This window comes from Papio anubis, chromosome 8 (assembly GCF_008728515.1).
Source record: "Papio anubis isolate 15944 chromosome 8, Panubis1.0, whole genome shotgun sequence".
Classification (NCBI taxonomy): domain Eukaryota; kingdom Metazoa; phylum Chordata; class Mammalia; order Primates; family Cercopithecidae; genus Papio; species Papio anubis.
The window spans coordinates 5,972,817-5,989,843 of record NC_044983.1 but is presented as its reverse complement, the minus strand read 5'-3'; the positions used below and the strand labels follow the sequence as shown (position 1 = coordinate 5,989,843).

Genomic DNA, 17,027 nt, shown 5'->3' with positions numbered 1-17,027 from the left:
CGGGTGGATGGGCAGGACTGGGGTGAATCCTAGCAGAAGAACTTGCAAAAACCCAGCCCCTGCTTGGCAGAGAATGCCGTTTAGGTGCAGGTGAGAGATCTTTAAGAAACTACCTGCTGTTTGTTGTTATCCCTTGTTCCCTCCATAGGAGGTTTGGACAGGCAATCTCTCACTGACGTGCTTGTAACTTTCATTGTCACCTTTATCAACAGACTCGCCCCATGGAGAGGACAAATTGGATTCATGACCAGACCTCTGAGAGGCTGCATCTCCAGGCAGCTGGTGGGAAGCTGTCTGGAAACAAACACATTTTCCAGCTCGCTCGACCCTCACATTTCCAGAGCAGAAGGTGTGTGATGTGGACTAACTGAAACTTGCCACCAGCTTGTCTCATCTTTCATGAAACTGCTGGAAGAAACACAGTGGATAATGACTCATTCCTGTGCTCTGTCCAGATAATAACTCTCACTTCTTAATAACTTCCCTCTGGCCATCGATATCTCAAATGCAATAAAATGTTGTAAGCTGGCAGATGATATTTTCATTAGATGTGAAGCAATTTTACCACAGCAAGATATAGATGATACAGGGCAAAATGCTACCTCTCACCAAATGAAGAGGTGAGCTAGAAAGTACATGAAAATAGGACCTACGGTCAGAACAGGGAGGCCCAGAGTTCCCAGGAGAGTCAGAGAATGCCTCATCTTCCTGTCCTTGTTGCTGATTGACCTGTTTTGGTGTTTGGAAGGCAGGCATTCACCCGGACTGGCCACGCGTGGGTGCCGCGTGTTAGGTCATCCGGGATGTGGCAGGATGCAGGAGCCACTTGGCTTTCATAGGCTTATGGGAAGGGGAGAATTTTGGCCTTCCACTGAAGAGAACAGGATCCTTCACTGGGCTCTATTTCCACCTAGTAACCTGTCCTTAAGCAAGTCCTCTAGCTTCTCAGGATCTCAATTTTTTTGTTGTTGTTGTGTTTTTGAGACAGGGTTTCTCTCTGTTGCCCAGGCTGGAGTACAGCAGCATGACCTCTGTTTCCTGCAATCTCTGCCTCCCAGGCTCAAGCGATCCTCCTGCCTTGGCCTCCCAGGTAGATGGGACTATAGGTGAATGCCACCACATCTGGCTAATTTTTACATTTTTTTTGTAGAGACAGATTCTCCCTATATTGCCCAGGCTGGTCTACAAACTCTTGGGCTCCAGCCTTCCTCCTGCCTCAGCCTTCCAAAGTGTTGGTATTACAGGTGTGAACCACCACGCCTGCCTTCTGTACCAGTGAAGCTGTCTGACCTACGTGTCCATAGGCTAGTCTTAGTTTGTTTGGCCTGCTGTAACAGAATATCTTCGACTGGCCATGGTCTCATTTTTCTCTCTGTAAAATCAGTTACAAAGTCTCCTTGTGCCCTTCCCACTCTGAAATCCCTATGCTTTTGCCCCTTTCCAGTGACAAATCTAATAGTTAAACAGAAAGACACAGCAGTAAGCTTGAAAACCAAAATCACAAGTCCAGATGACAGGTAGGAGTTCAGAGGACAAGGTGGTCATTGTGGACTAGATATTCCATGGGGGAGTTTTGGCCTCAGCTGGACTCTAAAGGAGCCCAGAACCGAATCCTTGGAGAGGAAGCTTCTAGAGTTTAGATGGAGAGGACAGCAGGAGCACCGGCCCCGTGTGAGCTGGTGGCCCTTCACTAAGACGGAGAAGATCTTTGTCCTTCTAATGGAGAGCTTGTCTCATTTTTCTCTCTCTGTCTGTTCTGCAGAATACCCTGAAAGTGTTTTTCACGTACGATTTCAGAATCCTCACGAAAAGCCTCAAGTGTTTCTCCAGTTATAGGGAGATTCTAAAAACGTGTGGATCAAGGGGTACCGCTTCTACTTATTAACTTACTTGTGGTAGGTGATATATTCATCACATTCGCTTGTATGTAGACATTACACTCTTCTAAAGGCATCCAGCCATTCATCCAAGTTCATAGAGTAATTATCCAAGGCTCTCTGCCCCTAGTTACAAGAAGTGAGTTAATATGCTCCTGAGTCTGTCTGTATTTTTAATGATCATTTCATTTCCCTCATTAAGCATTTAGGTTGCTCATTTGAAACGTCCAAATTGATAATGTTCTCATCTTTCTGTGGTTTTCATGGAAGCATGAGAACTCCTCAAAGTCAGAGCAATGGCTCTAAAATGGATCTGCTCCTGTCAACAGAGCTCCTGCACAGCCAGGACCAATGCCTGAGTATCCAGGACCATGTCTCCCAGCCCAGAAACAGCTCCTGCACACCTAAAGATACCCAGTCAGCCCTCACCTTGCCTGTAAGCCCCCTTCCCAGGAAATAAAAGCAGAAGAACAAAGAAGCCACAAAGTTTCATCTTGAGGATATAGAAATGAAATACACTGTGTAGCTGTTAAGGACTGAATTATGTCCTCCTGAAATTCATATATGGAGCCCTCATGCCTAATGTGACTGTATTTGGAGACAGGGGCTTTAAATAAGTCATTAAGTGTATTAGTCCATTCTCACCCTGCTAATAAAGACATGCCTGAGACTAGGTCGTTTATAAAGGAAAGAGGTTTGATTGACTCACAGTTCCGCGTGGCTGGGGAGGCCTCACTAACATGGCAGAAGATGAAGGAAAAGCAAAGGAATGTCTTACATGGCAGCCAACAAAGAGAACTTGTGCAGCGGAGCTCCCATTTATAAAACCATCAGATCTCATGAGACTTATTCACTAAGGCAAGAACAGTATGGGGGCAACTGCCCCCAGGATTCAATGATCTCCCACTGGCTCCCTCCCATGACATGTGGGAATTATGAGAACTACAATTCAGGATGAGATTGGGGTGGGGACACAGCCAAGCCATATCATTAAGGTGAAATGAAGTCAAAAGCAAGGGGCCCTACCTCATATGACTGTGGCCTTATAAGAACAGGAAGAGACACTGGGGATGAAGGTACACAGAGAAAAGGCCGTATGAGAGCACAGCTGAGAGATGGCCATCTGCAACCCAAGGAGAAAGGCCTCAGGAGAAACCAAACCTGCCCACGCATTGTTCTTGGACTTCCAGCCTCCAGGACTGTAAGACAGTAAGTTCCTATTGTTTAAGCCACCCAGTCTCTGGTATTTTGTTTTATGGCAGCCCAAGTAAACAAATGCAATAACAGTAGAAGAAAGCTGATCAGTGGAAACAGAAAAACGACAGAATGAATGTCTTTCGCAATGACTATGAAAAGCTTGGGAAAGGATTCCACTGAAGCTGACAATTCCTTCATAGCTGGATTACGGAACAGTTGGACATGAAACAAAATAAAAATGATCACAGCTCTCCCTCTGTGCCTGAAGCAGTTTCTAGGGGGAAATTCAAACGTGAAAAGCCAAGCAGATGATCTGAGATGTTGTTAACTGAGATGAGTGAAGGCGCCAAGCATCAGGCAACGTGGACTTTCTGACCAGCACCATGTTCTTGCCTGCAAAACTGCTTATTAGTAGGGATTGGCACAACCCTGGAAATAAACTTTTCTAGGGTGACACATCTTCAATGAGAACATTGTTTGAGGCCTCTGTGCTCAAGAGACCATGTTTGGTTTTTGAAATGTTTGGTTTTCTCCTTTGGAATGGAATAGCCTGGGGAGGAATAAGGAGTGTCCATGGCAGCAGCCCAGGAGATGCTTTCTTTTTCCCTGTAATCCAGATACAATGCTAGTTTTATCTATTAGGTGGCAAAGGCAGCAAGGATTGTGCCTTTCATCTTTTTTGATGAGGTAAAGCTGCAGGCCAGGGGATGTATTTAGCTCTTCTGTTCTGCACAGAGCATTCTGATCAGCTGATGGTGAATGATGTGCAGTTGTTGAGGTTCCTAGCTTCTCCAGAGCAATTCCTGCTGAAGGCTTTCCTGCCATCTTGCAGAGTTGGAGTCTGGGGCTGTTAAGAAGTTTAAGAAGAAAAACAAAACAAAACAAAGAAAAAAAACAGAAGCTCACCACCTTCATCATGTAAGCAAAGATATCTTATGAAGGAATTCGTTCAATTCACATAAAAACCTTGGTATACAGAGGCAGGAAAATGTCATTATACCCATTTCACAGAAGGAGAAACAAGGAGTGATTAAAAAGAAGGAATGAAGAGGAGAAGGAAGGAAGGAAAGAAGAAAGGAGAAGGATGGGAAAGAAGGGAGGAAGAGAGAAGGATGGGAGGGAGGAAAAGAAAGAAGAAAGGAAGGAGGATGGGAGGGAGAGAAGGAAAGAAGGAAGAAAGGGAGGGATAAACGACAGAGGGAATGAAGGAGGGAAGGAAGGAAGGAAAGGATAGAGGAAGGCAAGGAGTAAGGCACAAAGGCAGGTGCTGGGATCTAGGCATGAAGGGAATGTGCCTTTCACATGATTGTGGTTACATTGAACTGCATGTGCTTTGTGTGGGAAATCGTAAAGTCATAATGGACTCTTCTGAAATGGAGCCACCTTGTCTACCACAGTCTCTTCTGAAGAGGCTCAGACAAGATGTAGGGTGGGTAAGAGGCAAGGGTCTAAGCTCCCTTGAGCTCTTCACCATGGTTTAGTCATTAAACCTTCTCATTAAGCTCTAGTAAAAGGCTTGGGCTTGAATCCCTGCATCATCATCTACTAGCTTTGTGGCCTTAGGCTAATAACTCATTTGATGAGCAAAAATGGGATGAAACTGTCTGCCTTTTAGGATGGCTATGATGTGAGCTCAGATTATGTGCAGTGGTTGCCTAAAACTTGGTGGGTCCAGTGGAGATGGAGCCATGTCATCCTGTTTGTTACCTTCAGGGTGTCCCGCAGCACAGTGTGGTGCTCGCACCTGTCTGCGTTCACCGTGAGTCATCGCTGCACCTGCATCTTGTGGCCTTTATGCGATAGTGATCATAATGGTAAGTGCAGCAGCTAATGTTCATTGAGTGTTTGCCACTCACCAGGTGATGTTCTAAGTGCATTGTATATATTATTTTATTTCCACTGCATTTGGAGGAAACTGGGGATGAGGGGTTAAGCAACTGGACCCATGCCTTGCCTCTGGTAAATGGCGGGCCTGGAATTTGAGACCAGAGACCTTGACTTCAGAGCTTGTGATCCCAACAGCTCTGCCGTAGTTCACTCTCTCTCCAACTTGAACTGGAGCTGCTAATTAATTCTTTATGCCTTTTTCCATAGCCGCTGATTTGAATAATTGCTTTTCAGTTAATGTTCTCATGATATCAAACCTTTTGTCCCTGATTATCTTGTTTTTAGTAAAAGTAAGCAAGAGAGTTTTCATACCCACAGATTTGAGTTTGAAAGCTCTGGTGTAGCATTGGGTGGGGTGTGAGAAAGAGAGGCGAGGGAATTGTCATTTTCTTTTCCTGTAGAGATCTTTAAATTGATATGGGTTATCTGACTGAAAGAGTAAGATGGGTGCTAAGATTAAGATTCTAGGATGGTCTCTGAGACCCAGGCTGGAAAGCATATATTCACTCCTCCCTACTGTGGGTCACTGACTCTCGGGGGGACGCCGCAAATCCTAGGCTCTGAGTCCCAGGTTCTGTTTTTCTCTGAGGACTATGTAGGGAATGGGCCTGTCCAGCATTGGCCCAGGACATTGGATCTACCCACACAGACATGTTTGCTGAGAACTTACCTGGTGCCAGGCTTTGTACGTTATGTCCTTGATCTCACAACAAAACCTGCACAGAAGCGATATTTTCTCCATTTGTAGAGAGGTAGAAACCAAGGCTTAGAGAGGTTGTAACTTTTTTCAGAACCCAAAACTCATAAATGGCAAGGGCCAGTTATGCCTAAAATTGGTATAAAACCTTGAGGAAAATATACTATACATTAAAAGCTGAGATAGGATAAGTTCCTGTTGTTAAAGCCATCCAGTCTGTGGTATTTTGTTTTATGGCAGCCCAAGTAAACAAATGCAATAACAATAGAAGAAAACTCATCAGTGGAAACAGAAAAACCAACAGAATGGTTGGTTTAATTGAAGAAGATGTAGGTAAAGTTCTTTACAAGCCCCAAGCTTTCCCTTTATGGTTGTGTCAAGAGGCCTGAAAGCCATCCAAGATGATACCCAGTCCTCCCACGCATGTGTACACACATGCACACACACATGCACACACACAACATCACGGAATGCAAGAAAACCAAAGGAGCTCAAGCATTGAGCATGCCTCTCTCTGTGCTTTACCACCTAACATAATAAAGGTTTTTAAAATGTTGAACAAAAAATAAATTCTGGCTTGGGTAAACAAGGCTTGGAAAGGAATGAAATGCAGGCAATTTTAATTTACTGTCAGTAGCAGCTTCTTCCTTACTAGCATTTAAAGCCAATTAGCAAAGATGGAGAAAAAATTCTAAACATTGGAAACTTCATAAACAAAAACTCACTAATCCAGGAAGCCACATGGCTCACCGCCCAATTATACTCACGAAAGCAACACATGACTGTCACTGAAGAACAGCCAACAGCCCTCTGAAATGAATCTTGATGGGTGTAGAAAACATCTAAATTATGTAATAATAGCTTATGTCGGTATACCATTTTGATACACGGTATCTCTTCAAACAGTCACAGAATCCCTGAGACACAGTTAGGGGAGCCGTTACTCTGCCCACTGAATGGAAGGGAAAACTGAGGTGCGGCCAGATGAACTGATTCTCCAAAGATCACATAACTGATCAGTGGGAGAACGGAACCACCACTCCTCAGTGGGACACCTCTTTCCTCTCAATTTCTTTTTCCCTTGAAATCCCATGAGAAGATAGATACAAAATGGAAGGATCTGTAGAAACTCCACAGTTGGGGCTTATTTAGTAGAACTGTGGAGGACAGATCTGTTTAAATAAATGGGCCCTTCATCTGAAATTCTTCTCTTCGAACATGGTCACACATGCATGACCCAATAGGGGATGTCAACTCACAATTAACATGAGCTATTTAATAAAGCCCATCTCCACGAGCCAGCAGTTTATGACAGGAAGTGATTTTATTTCACTAATGTGGACGGAACCCTCCATGATACAGCTGGGACTTTAACTCGGGTTTAAAAAATAATTGAAGAGGTGCTAGTCACTTGATAATGAGAGGAGATAAGCAACTCACAGAAGATGAATTGAGGAAAATGAGAGGAAAAGGCTGAAAAGGAAGGTTGCTATAGCAACGACAGAACTCACCTTTTCCCCATAATGACAGTGAAGGTCAGAATGGGCCTTGGGTCCCCGTTGGTACCATTGAGATGGAAGAAATCAGGTATTCTATGGAAATTCTCTCCCAAGGCACTGCCTGGGTTTTGTAGATCTCTTTAAGCGAAAGTTTCCTGCTTTTAATCTTCTTTACCTCTTAGGACTCTTTTCAATCTCTCTTCATTTCTGTACTGCTTATCATTCCACCCATCTTTTTGGGGAATTTTATTGCTTTGCCCTTAAATTGAATTGAGTTTTTCATTATATATTGACTCAGCGATCTGCAAGTAATGGATGCATTTAAAAATGATGACAATGGAACCTAAACCCAAAGAGTTGTAGACTCATTCAGAAGGCAGCAGGGATGCGTTCAGCAGTGGGAAAGCCACAGTATTCAACTGCACAGAAGCAAGCTCTTGTGGGAGAGCAGCGAGACTCACAGGGACTCTCCAGGGCGTGGGAATTCACCGGGGACGAGACTGCATCTCGCTTTGAGTCTAGATTATTAAGAGTTTTATTTATCATCAGCAAGAGCTTTATGATCAGCAAGAACTTGATTTAGAGGAACGAAACCTTATTTAATTGAAATTGCTGGGGAAACTTAGCGAGGAAGAATATAATTACGATGCTCAGTAATTAGCTCTGTTGGCATGAAGCGGGCGGGGATTGGAGTGAAATGCTGAAGAGTAAATCAGGATCCCTGATTTCTGGGAGCTCTGGTCCCATCCCTAATTCCCTGGTCACCTGGGAGGAATGACTGTCATTTCTCCTCTCTCCCTTATTTTTCTTTTTACTGTTTTTCTGTGTGTAATAGAGCAATGTATTCTGGAATTGCAAGATCCTGGAGGGAAGGAATCCTCTTATTTATCTCCATAAAAGACCAAGCAACCCGTTCTTTCTCTGGGATTTTCTTTTTTGTCTGTAAAGCAGTAATTTTTTTGGGGGGGATGAGGTGGGAAGGGAGTTTTTTTTTCTTTTTACACTTTACCATATCCCTTTATTTTTTCCTCTTCCCTTCATTTGATTATTTCCTGCTGGATTTCTGATACCATATTGTCATCTTCTATTGATGCTATTCTCTAGTTACACTTCATGTACTTCCTTTTTCTTTCTTCGTCTCTGCTACTGATGTATCTGTGCCAGTTGTTTTCCCCTCTGGTGATGTGCAGATTTACTAACAAAATGACTTAAGTTATTTGGCATACATTGTGGCTTGAAGATAAACTAGATGGAGATTTAAAATGAACATGTCTGTCCCCCAATTGCACCGATGTTTATAATGATGGCTTTAGAAGTTGGTTATTATAAAACATGACTTAATGAAGGACAGCATATTCGACTGAATGAGCTTAACTACTGGCATCTTACATGTGTGCAAAGCCAGTGAGCAGTGGTTCCTTGATTGTTTCTCCAGCAGTATGGCACATCCATCTTCAATTATTTACAGGAATCTCATGGCATCTTGATTCCCTCAGCTTGTCAAAAAAAAAAAAATTGCACTGAACAGCAAAGAAGACTATATTCAAGGTTAATGCAGTTTGGGAAAGAGACTATTCAAATAGGGGTGAGACATAGAAATAAACTCTTAAAACAAGGGGGAGAGTTTGTCAGCACTGGGGTGAGCTAGCAGGAAGTACTGGAGGACTTTGGAGGGGAGGGTGGCCACTGTGTTTAATTGTCTGTGTTTGTTAATTAGCATTTATTAAAGTTAGGCTCCTACCCTGCCACATAGGCAGTCAGAGATACATACACAGAGATACATGCACATGCATTTGTGCACACACAGATACATACATGAACACACTGACATATGTACGGACATACACAGATACACACACACAACCTCAGACACACACATACACGTGTACACACAGAGATACATATGTGCACACATAGATATAAACAGAGATGTATACATACACACATAGATGGGGAAACAGGGACCCTGTCTTTCGGAATGACTAAATTTCAGAGATGGCTCCCAGATCCTTGAGAAAGACAGTCTTGGGCTATACAACTGACAAGAGGCTGGGAGATGATTTACCTCTCAAAGGGGCAGAAAAAGAACTTATAATGATGAGTTTTCTAAAGTAAACATTCTAAGAAAAGGGAACTCAGGGATCTGGAATTGGGAAGAAGCCTGTCTAAAGTTAAGGCCTGCAGAGGGGTGCATTGACCTTGCTCAAGCTTAACAATTCACATGAAAATCTGATACATAGAAATATGCAATTTCTTGCAAGATTTATGTGGATTTATCACTAGCACTGGCACAAAATGCAAAGATGAACTAATCGTTGGCCAAGGAAAGTGATTTTGACCGCAAGTCAAAATGAGACATTAAAATGAAAATAAACAGAACACGACAGTATCCCGGCAAATACGTACCAGTGGTGCTATGCTGGAAAGTGCAACTAAACCTAACATTCTCGTAGTATATATTTTCCTTTTTTTTTTTTTTAACAGAAAAGTGTGTAATTTGGTAATGTTATCTATATTTTGTTTTTTAAAGCTTCTTTCTCTAAGTTTTAATTTGAGGCCAAGAGACATTGAGACATTGTAGAAGATCAGGAACTTGTATTCAAATGTCGGTCATATGACTTTTTCTTAACTTGGCCAACCTCGGACTCTCTTATACAAATGGACACCATAAGTGACTTGTATCATTGTCATGAAGATTGTTGTAGATGTTCAGTAAGTGATGAGTAAGCCAGGCATGGTGGCACTTCCTGTAGTCCCAGCAAGTTGGAAGGCTGAAGTGGAAGGATCACTTGAGCCCAGGAATTTGAGTCCAACCTGGGCAACAGAGTAAGATCTCTACTGCTTGAAGAAAAGTGAAGATCAATAAGTGATTATCTTATTATTATTCCATGTGACATAAGAGAAGTACCTTAAAAAAGGCTGAGACCTTCTGTAACCTTTAATTTTGAGAAAGGCTACACTTTGTAAAAGCAAAGTTCTACTTGGCTTACGGAGACAAAGAATGCTATTTGTATCTCCCTGTCACAGTGCCTGTCACAGGGATACAATGTTTTCTATTTTTGATTTTAAGATTTTAAAATTGTCTTTTATTTCAATGGCCTTAGGGGTACAAGTGGTTTTGGTTACATAGATGAACTGTACAGTGGTGAAGTCTATGATTTAAATGCACCTATCACCTGAGTAGTGTTCAGTGCACCTAAAAGGTAGTCTTTCATACTTTACCCTCTTCTTACCCTTTCCCCTTTGAGTCTCCAGCGTCCAAAACTGGGGATTAGCCCAGGAGGGTTCTTGGCTTTACCCAGGAAATAATTCAAGGGCGAGCCAGTGGTGTCAGTAACTTGTATTGAAGTGGCCGTTCACAGCAGCAGCAGAGGTCCTGCTCTTTGCAGAGCAGGGCTACCCCACAGGCTGTGTGCCCAGAGTTGCAGCTCAGAGGAGCTCTGCAGCCATATTTATACTCAGTTTTAATTATATGCAAATTAAAGGGCGGTTTGTGCAGAAAGTTTTAGGATGAGGGTGGTAACTTCTGGGTTGTCAGACATACATGGGTCTGCCTGTCAAGATAATTTGGGGAGAGGAATCTAGGGAGGGGCTTGTTTGGAAGGGATGTACTGTGCTGTGAGACCAGATTTTTTGCTTGGGGAAGGGTTGGGTGAGCCGTCCTCCCTCCTGAGCCTGGTGTGAGGGCTTCCAGAGGCCCCTTGGAGAGCTCTGAAATGTGCTCTCTGCAAGAGGGACTCTGGTGGAAGAGACTGACTGATGCCCTTCTCAGGTCTGGGCAAAGCAGAGGTGAGGTCCCTCCTGTTGGGTGGGGATCAGCCTTCACTGCCCTAGCACATGAGTGTTTCCTGTAGCCCAAATGTGGCGGCTACACTGTGTTATTCTGAGTGCTCTTTCTGGGACCACCTGAGGGGACAGAGCTCTCATTAGGAAGGGGGTGAAGGTGACCATGGGGTGCCCAGTTGAGTGATGATCTGAGACAGGCTCCAAAGAGCTTATGGAAACCACCATGAGAAAGAGGCAGTAATATTTTTGGCTGTGTCTCCACCCAAAATCTCATCTTGAATTGTAATTCCCATAATCCCCACATGCCAAGGGAGAGACCAGGTAAAGGCAATTGAATCATGGGGGTGGATTTCCCCCATGCTGTTCTCAGGCTAGTGAGTGAATTCTCATGAGATCTGATGGCTTTGTAAGTGTTTGGTCGTTCTGCCTGCGTTCATTCTCCTTCCTGCCGCCTTGTGAAGAAGGTGTCTTGCCTCCCCTTCACCTTCCACCATGCTTGTAAGTTTCCTGAGGTCTCCCTAGTCATGGGGAACTGTGAGTCAATTAAACCTCTTTCCTTTATTAATTATCCCATCTCAGGCAGTTCTTTTTTTTTTTTTTTTTGAGACGGAGTCTCGCTCTGTCGCCCAGGCTGGAGTGCAGTGGCCCGATCTCAGCTCACTGCAAGCTCCGCCTCCTGGGTTTATGCCATTCTCCTGCCTCAGCCTCCTGAGCAGCTGGGACTACAGGCGCCCACCACCTTGCCTGGCTAGTTTTTTGTATTTTTTAGTAGAGACGGGGTTTCACCATGTTTGCCAGGATGACCTCGATCTCCTGACCTCGTGATCCACCCGTCTCGGCCTCCCAAAGTGCTGGGATTACAGACTTGAGCCACCGCACCCGGCCTCAGGCAGTTCTTTATAACAGTGTGTAAATGGACTAATACAGGCAGCTATAATCTTCCAGACCCACCCAGGATATGAGCTCTGCTATCCCCAGGCTCAGAGGATATGAAACCTTCAGTTAAAGGCTCTCCCTCCTCCCCAGCTTCAGCCTTGATAGGAGCAGTGCTGCTGGCCAGCAGGTGGAGGAATGGACAAAGAGAGGATGAGAAGGAGGATTAGGGCCCCTTTCCCTTGGGGTAACATTAAAATCTTGGACCTGACATTCTAAGAAATGAGAATGAGTTCATTCTAATGAATGAGCTGCGTTTAGATTCAACACGAGCAAGGATCTTTCCAGTGACCTAGACGGACTGAGCAGAAAAGCTACTGGACCTGCAGAAGTTTTCCTCAGGACAGGGGCAAAATTACTGCATGTGAATAAAGATCAACAAGGTAGCGGGAGTCAAGAATAAAATAGTGCTTTTTAATATCATGGGTTCTGCTTGCTCAACATGCCAAATTATTTCATTTGAATAAGACTTTTCTAATGTATTCGTTTGTTTCTATTAATATTATGTTTTCTTAATAATTCCACTGTTTTGGATTAAAAAAAACTTTAGCTTCCTTTTGCAAATAAAATGGTAGTAGACACATAATTCAGACATTGTGTAAAATTTTATTAGTGAAGATTTTTCCTGTTTTTTAAAATGCTAATATTCAGCTTTTAAAAAAGATTTTACTTTAAGTTCTGGAATATATGTGCAGAACTTTTAAAAAACTAAACAATAAATGTTATATTACGTATGCTTAAAATTACCATATTATTCATCATCCAGAAATGGGACACATTGTCTTTCCACATATGCTGAAATATTTGTTCACACACCAACACTATGCTTTTTGGATAAAAATTTACCTTTTAAGTGAGTCTGGCTGAGAAGTTACAATTTGTTTGCTGGTAGGTTGAATCATCCATAGAGGTACAATGTCTTTCATTTACAGTAGTTTTCTTTATTTATTTATTTATTGTTATTATTATACTGTAAGTTGTAGATACATGTGCATAACGATGCAGGTTTGTTACATGTAATATGCCCGTACCTTGTTGGTGTGCTGCACCATCAACTCGTCATTTACATCAGGTATAACTCAGTAAATCCTCCCCCCTCCCCCTCCCATGATGGGCCCGGTGTGATATTCCCCTTCGAGTCAAGTGATCTGTTGTTCAGTTCCCACCTATGGTGAGAACATCACGGTGTTTAGTTTTCTGTTCTTGTGATAGTTTGCTAAGAATGATGGTTTCAGCTGCATCCATGTCTACAAAGGACACAAACTCATCGCACCTTAGTATAGCCATGGTGTATATGTGCCGCATTTCTTAATCAATCTGTCACTGATGGACATTTGGGTTGATTCCAAGTCTTGCTATTGTGAATAGTGCTGCAATAAACATCGTGTGCATGTGTCTTTATAGCATAATTTACCTAATCCTTTGGGTATATCCCCAGTAATGGGATGGCTGGAGTCATATGGTACATCTAGTTCTAGATCCTTGAGGAATCATGTACTGTTTTCCATAATGGTTGAACTAGTTTACAATCCACACCAACAGTGTAAAGTGTTCCTATTTCTCACATCCTCTCCAGCACCTGTTGTTTCTGACTTTTAATGATAAAGCCATTCTAACTGGTGTGAGATGGTATCTCATTGTGGTTTGATTTGCATTTCTCTGATGGCCAGTGATGATGAGCATTTTTTTTTCATGTGTTTTGTTGGCTGTATGAATGTCTTCTTTTGAGAAATGTCTATTCATATCCTTTGCCCACTTTTGATGGGGTTGTTTGTTTTTCTTGTAAATTTGTTTGAGTTCTTTGTAGGTTCTGGATATTAGCCCTTTGTCAGATGAGTAGATTACCAAAATTTTCTCCCCATTCTGTGGGTTGCCTGTTCACTCTGATAGTGTAGTTTCTTTTGCTGTGCAGAGAAGCTCTTTAGTTTAATGAGATCCCATTTGTCAATTTTGGCTTTTGCTGCCATTGCTTTTGGTGTTTTAGACATGAAGTCTTTGCCCATGCCTATGTCCTGAATATGGTACTACCTAGGTTTTCCTCTAGGATTTTTATGGTAGGTCTTGCATTTTAAGTCTCTAATCCATCTTGAATTGAGCCCTCGTATAAGAGTAGGGAAAGGATCCAGTTTCAGCTTTCTATATGGCTAATATTTTCCCAGCACCATTTATTAAATGGGGAATCCTTTCCCCATTTCTTGTTTCTCTCAAGGTTTGTCGAAGATCAGATGGCTGTAGATGTGTGGTATTATTTCTGAGGACTCTGTTCTGTTCCATTGGTCTATATCTGTTTGGTACCAATTACCATGCTGTTTTGGTTACTGTAGCCTTCAGTATAGTTTGAAGTCGGAGTAGCGTGATGCCTCAACATTCTTTTTGACTTGGGATTGTCTTGGAATCGGGCTCTTTTGGTTTCCATATGAACTTTAAACAGTTTCAATTCTGTGAAGAAACTCATTGGTAGCTTGATGGGAATGGCATTGAATCTATAAAATTACCTTGGGCAGTATATGGCCATTTCACGATATTGATTCTTCTATCCATGAGCATGGTATGTTCTTCCATTGTTTTGTGTCTCTTTTTATTTCACTGAGCAGTGGTTTTGTAGTTCTCCTTGAAGGGTCCTTTACATCCTTGGAAGTTGGATTCCTAGGTATTTTATTCTCTTTGAAGCAATTGTGAATGGAAGTTCATTCCTGATTTGGCTCTACTGTTTGTCTGTTACTGGTGTATAAGAATACTTTGTGATTTTTGCACATTAATTTTTGTATCCTGAGACTTTGCTGGGATTGCTTATCAGCTTAAGGAGATTTTGGGCCAGAGACAATGGGGTTTTCTAAATATACAATCATGTAAATCTGCAAACAGGGACAATTTGACTTCTTCTTTTCCTAACTTGAATACCCTTGATTTCTTTTCTCTTGCCTGATTGCTAGCCAGAACTTCCCAGCACTATGTTGAATAGGAGTGGTGAGAGAGGGCATCCCTGTCTTGTGCCAGTTTTTCAAAGGGAATTTTCAGTTTTTGCCCATTCGGTATGATATTGGCTGTGGGTTTGTCATAAATAGCTCTTATTATTTTGAGAATGCGTTCATCAATGCAATTTATTGGCGTTTTTAGCATATGAAGGGCTGTTAGATTTTTTGTCCAAAGCCTTTTCTGCATCTATTGAAATAATCATGTAGTTCTTGTCTTTGGTTCTGTTTATATGGATTATGTTTATTGATTTGCGAATGTTGAACCAGCCAGGGATGAAGCCCATGATCATGGTGGATAGCTTTTTGATGTGTTGCTGAATCGGTTTGCCAGTATTTTTATTGAGGATTTTTTGCATCGATGTTCATCAGGGATATTGGTCTAAAATCTCTTTTTTTTGTTGTATCTCTGCCAGGCTTTGGTATCAGGATGATGTTGGCCTCATAAAATGAGTTAGGGAGGAGATTCCCTCTTTTTCTATTGATTGGAATAGTTTTCAGAAGAATGGTACCAACTCCCACTCTTGTACCTCTGGTAGAATTCAGCTGTGAATCCATCTGGTCCTGGACTTTTTGGTTGGTAGGCTATTAATTGTTGCCTCATTTCAGAAACCTGCTATTGGTCTATTCAGGTTAACTTCTTCCTGTGGTTTAGTCTTGGAAGAGTGTAAAGTGTCAGAAATTATCCATTTCTTCTAGATTTTCCAGTTTTATTTCTTAGAAGGTGTTTATAGTATTCTCTTGATGGTGGTTTGTATTTCTGTGGAATTAGGTGGTGATATCCTTTATCTCATTTTTAATGAAGCGTCGATTTGATTCTTCTCTCTTTTTCTTCTTTATTAGTCTTGCTAGTGGTCTTAATCAATTTTGTTGATCTTTTCAAAAACCAACTCCTGGATTCATTGATGATTTTGTGGAGGGTTTTGTGTCTCTATCTCCTTCAGTTCTTATCTGATCTTAGTTATTTCTTGCCTTCTGCTGGCTTTTGAATGTGTTTTGCTCTTGTCTAGTTCTTTTAGTGCGATGTTAGAGTGTCAATTTTAGATCTTTCCTGCTTTCTCTTGTGGGCATTTAGTGCTATAATTTCCCTCTACACACTGCTTTAAATGTGTCCCAGAGATTCTGTTATGTTGTATCTTTGTTCTCATTGGTTTCAAGAGACATCTTTATTTCTGTTTCGTTATGTACCCAGTAGTCATTCAGGAGCAGGTTGTTCAGTTCCATGTAGTTGGCCGGTTTTGATTGAGTTTCTTAGTCCTGAGTTCTAGTTTGATTGCACTGTGGTCTGAGAGACAGTTTGTTATAATTTCTGTTCTTGTACATTTGCAGTGGTTTGCTTCCAATTCGTGGTCAATTTTGGAGTAAGTACGATGTGGTGCTGAAGAAGAATGTGTATATTCTGTTGATTTGGGGTGGAGAGTTCTATAGATGTCTATTAGGTCTGCTTGCTGCAGAGATGAGTTCAATTCCTGGATATCCTTGTTAACTTTCTGTCTCGTTGATCTGTCTAATGTTGACAGTGGAGTGTTGAAGTCTCCCATTATTATTGTATGGGAGTCTAAGTCTCTTTGTTAGTCTCTAAGGACTTGCTTTATGAATCTGGGTGCTCCGTTTTCTTTCTTTTTTAAAGTCTGTATTTGAATTCCTTTAGATGAGGAAGGCCCTCTTCTGTCTGCCATTGTCCCTGCAAATTCCTTTGCTTTCACTCAGCCTGATTCTTACAATTGCTTCAACTTCCTGACCCTTCCATGCTCCGGGGATTTTGACTCCTGCTGCAGTTATAATGATCAATATAGGTTTTATATATATTATTGAAAGACAGTTAAAAGTTTTGTTGGGTTTATATATGAGGAACAGCAGGGTCTACTTGTGGAGTAAATCATATCAATGATTTTTTTCCCCCAAAATCAACATGGAATATATTAAGAGCGATTGAGCAAGTATCCCTCCTCCAGGTATAAGAATATAAGAATAAGAATATAAGAAGGTATAAGAAGCGTGCTGTGATATTGAGTCAATTGGTTGCCCAATCATAGACACCTTTCACCGACAGAGTAACAGGTAAGAAAAGGACCATTTTAATATATTGCACCAATTGCTACAAGAATCACTTTGAGGATTTCCTGGCATCTTTCTCATTTTTATTATTTTCTTATTTCTTTAAAGAATGCAGTTAATT

The 17,027-nt window shown here is 41.9% G+C and overlaps 1 long non-coding RNA gene across 1 annotated transcript in view; it reads left to right on the top strand.

Moving 5' to 3' along the window:
• The window catches only part of LOC110743900, a 75,994-nt gene extending 73,452 nt beyond the window's left edge, over positions 1-2,542 (top strand). The window contains exons 6-7 of the long non-coding RNA XR_002523682.2: positions 213-349; positions 1,763-2,542. This is a non-coding gene — a long non-coding RNA (uncharacterized LOC110743900). The remainder of the gene's footprint in view (positions 1-212; positions 350-1,762) is intronic.
• Positions 2,543-17,027: the final 14,485 nt, after the last annotated feature.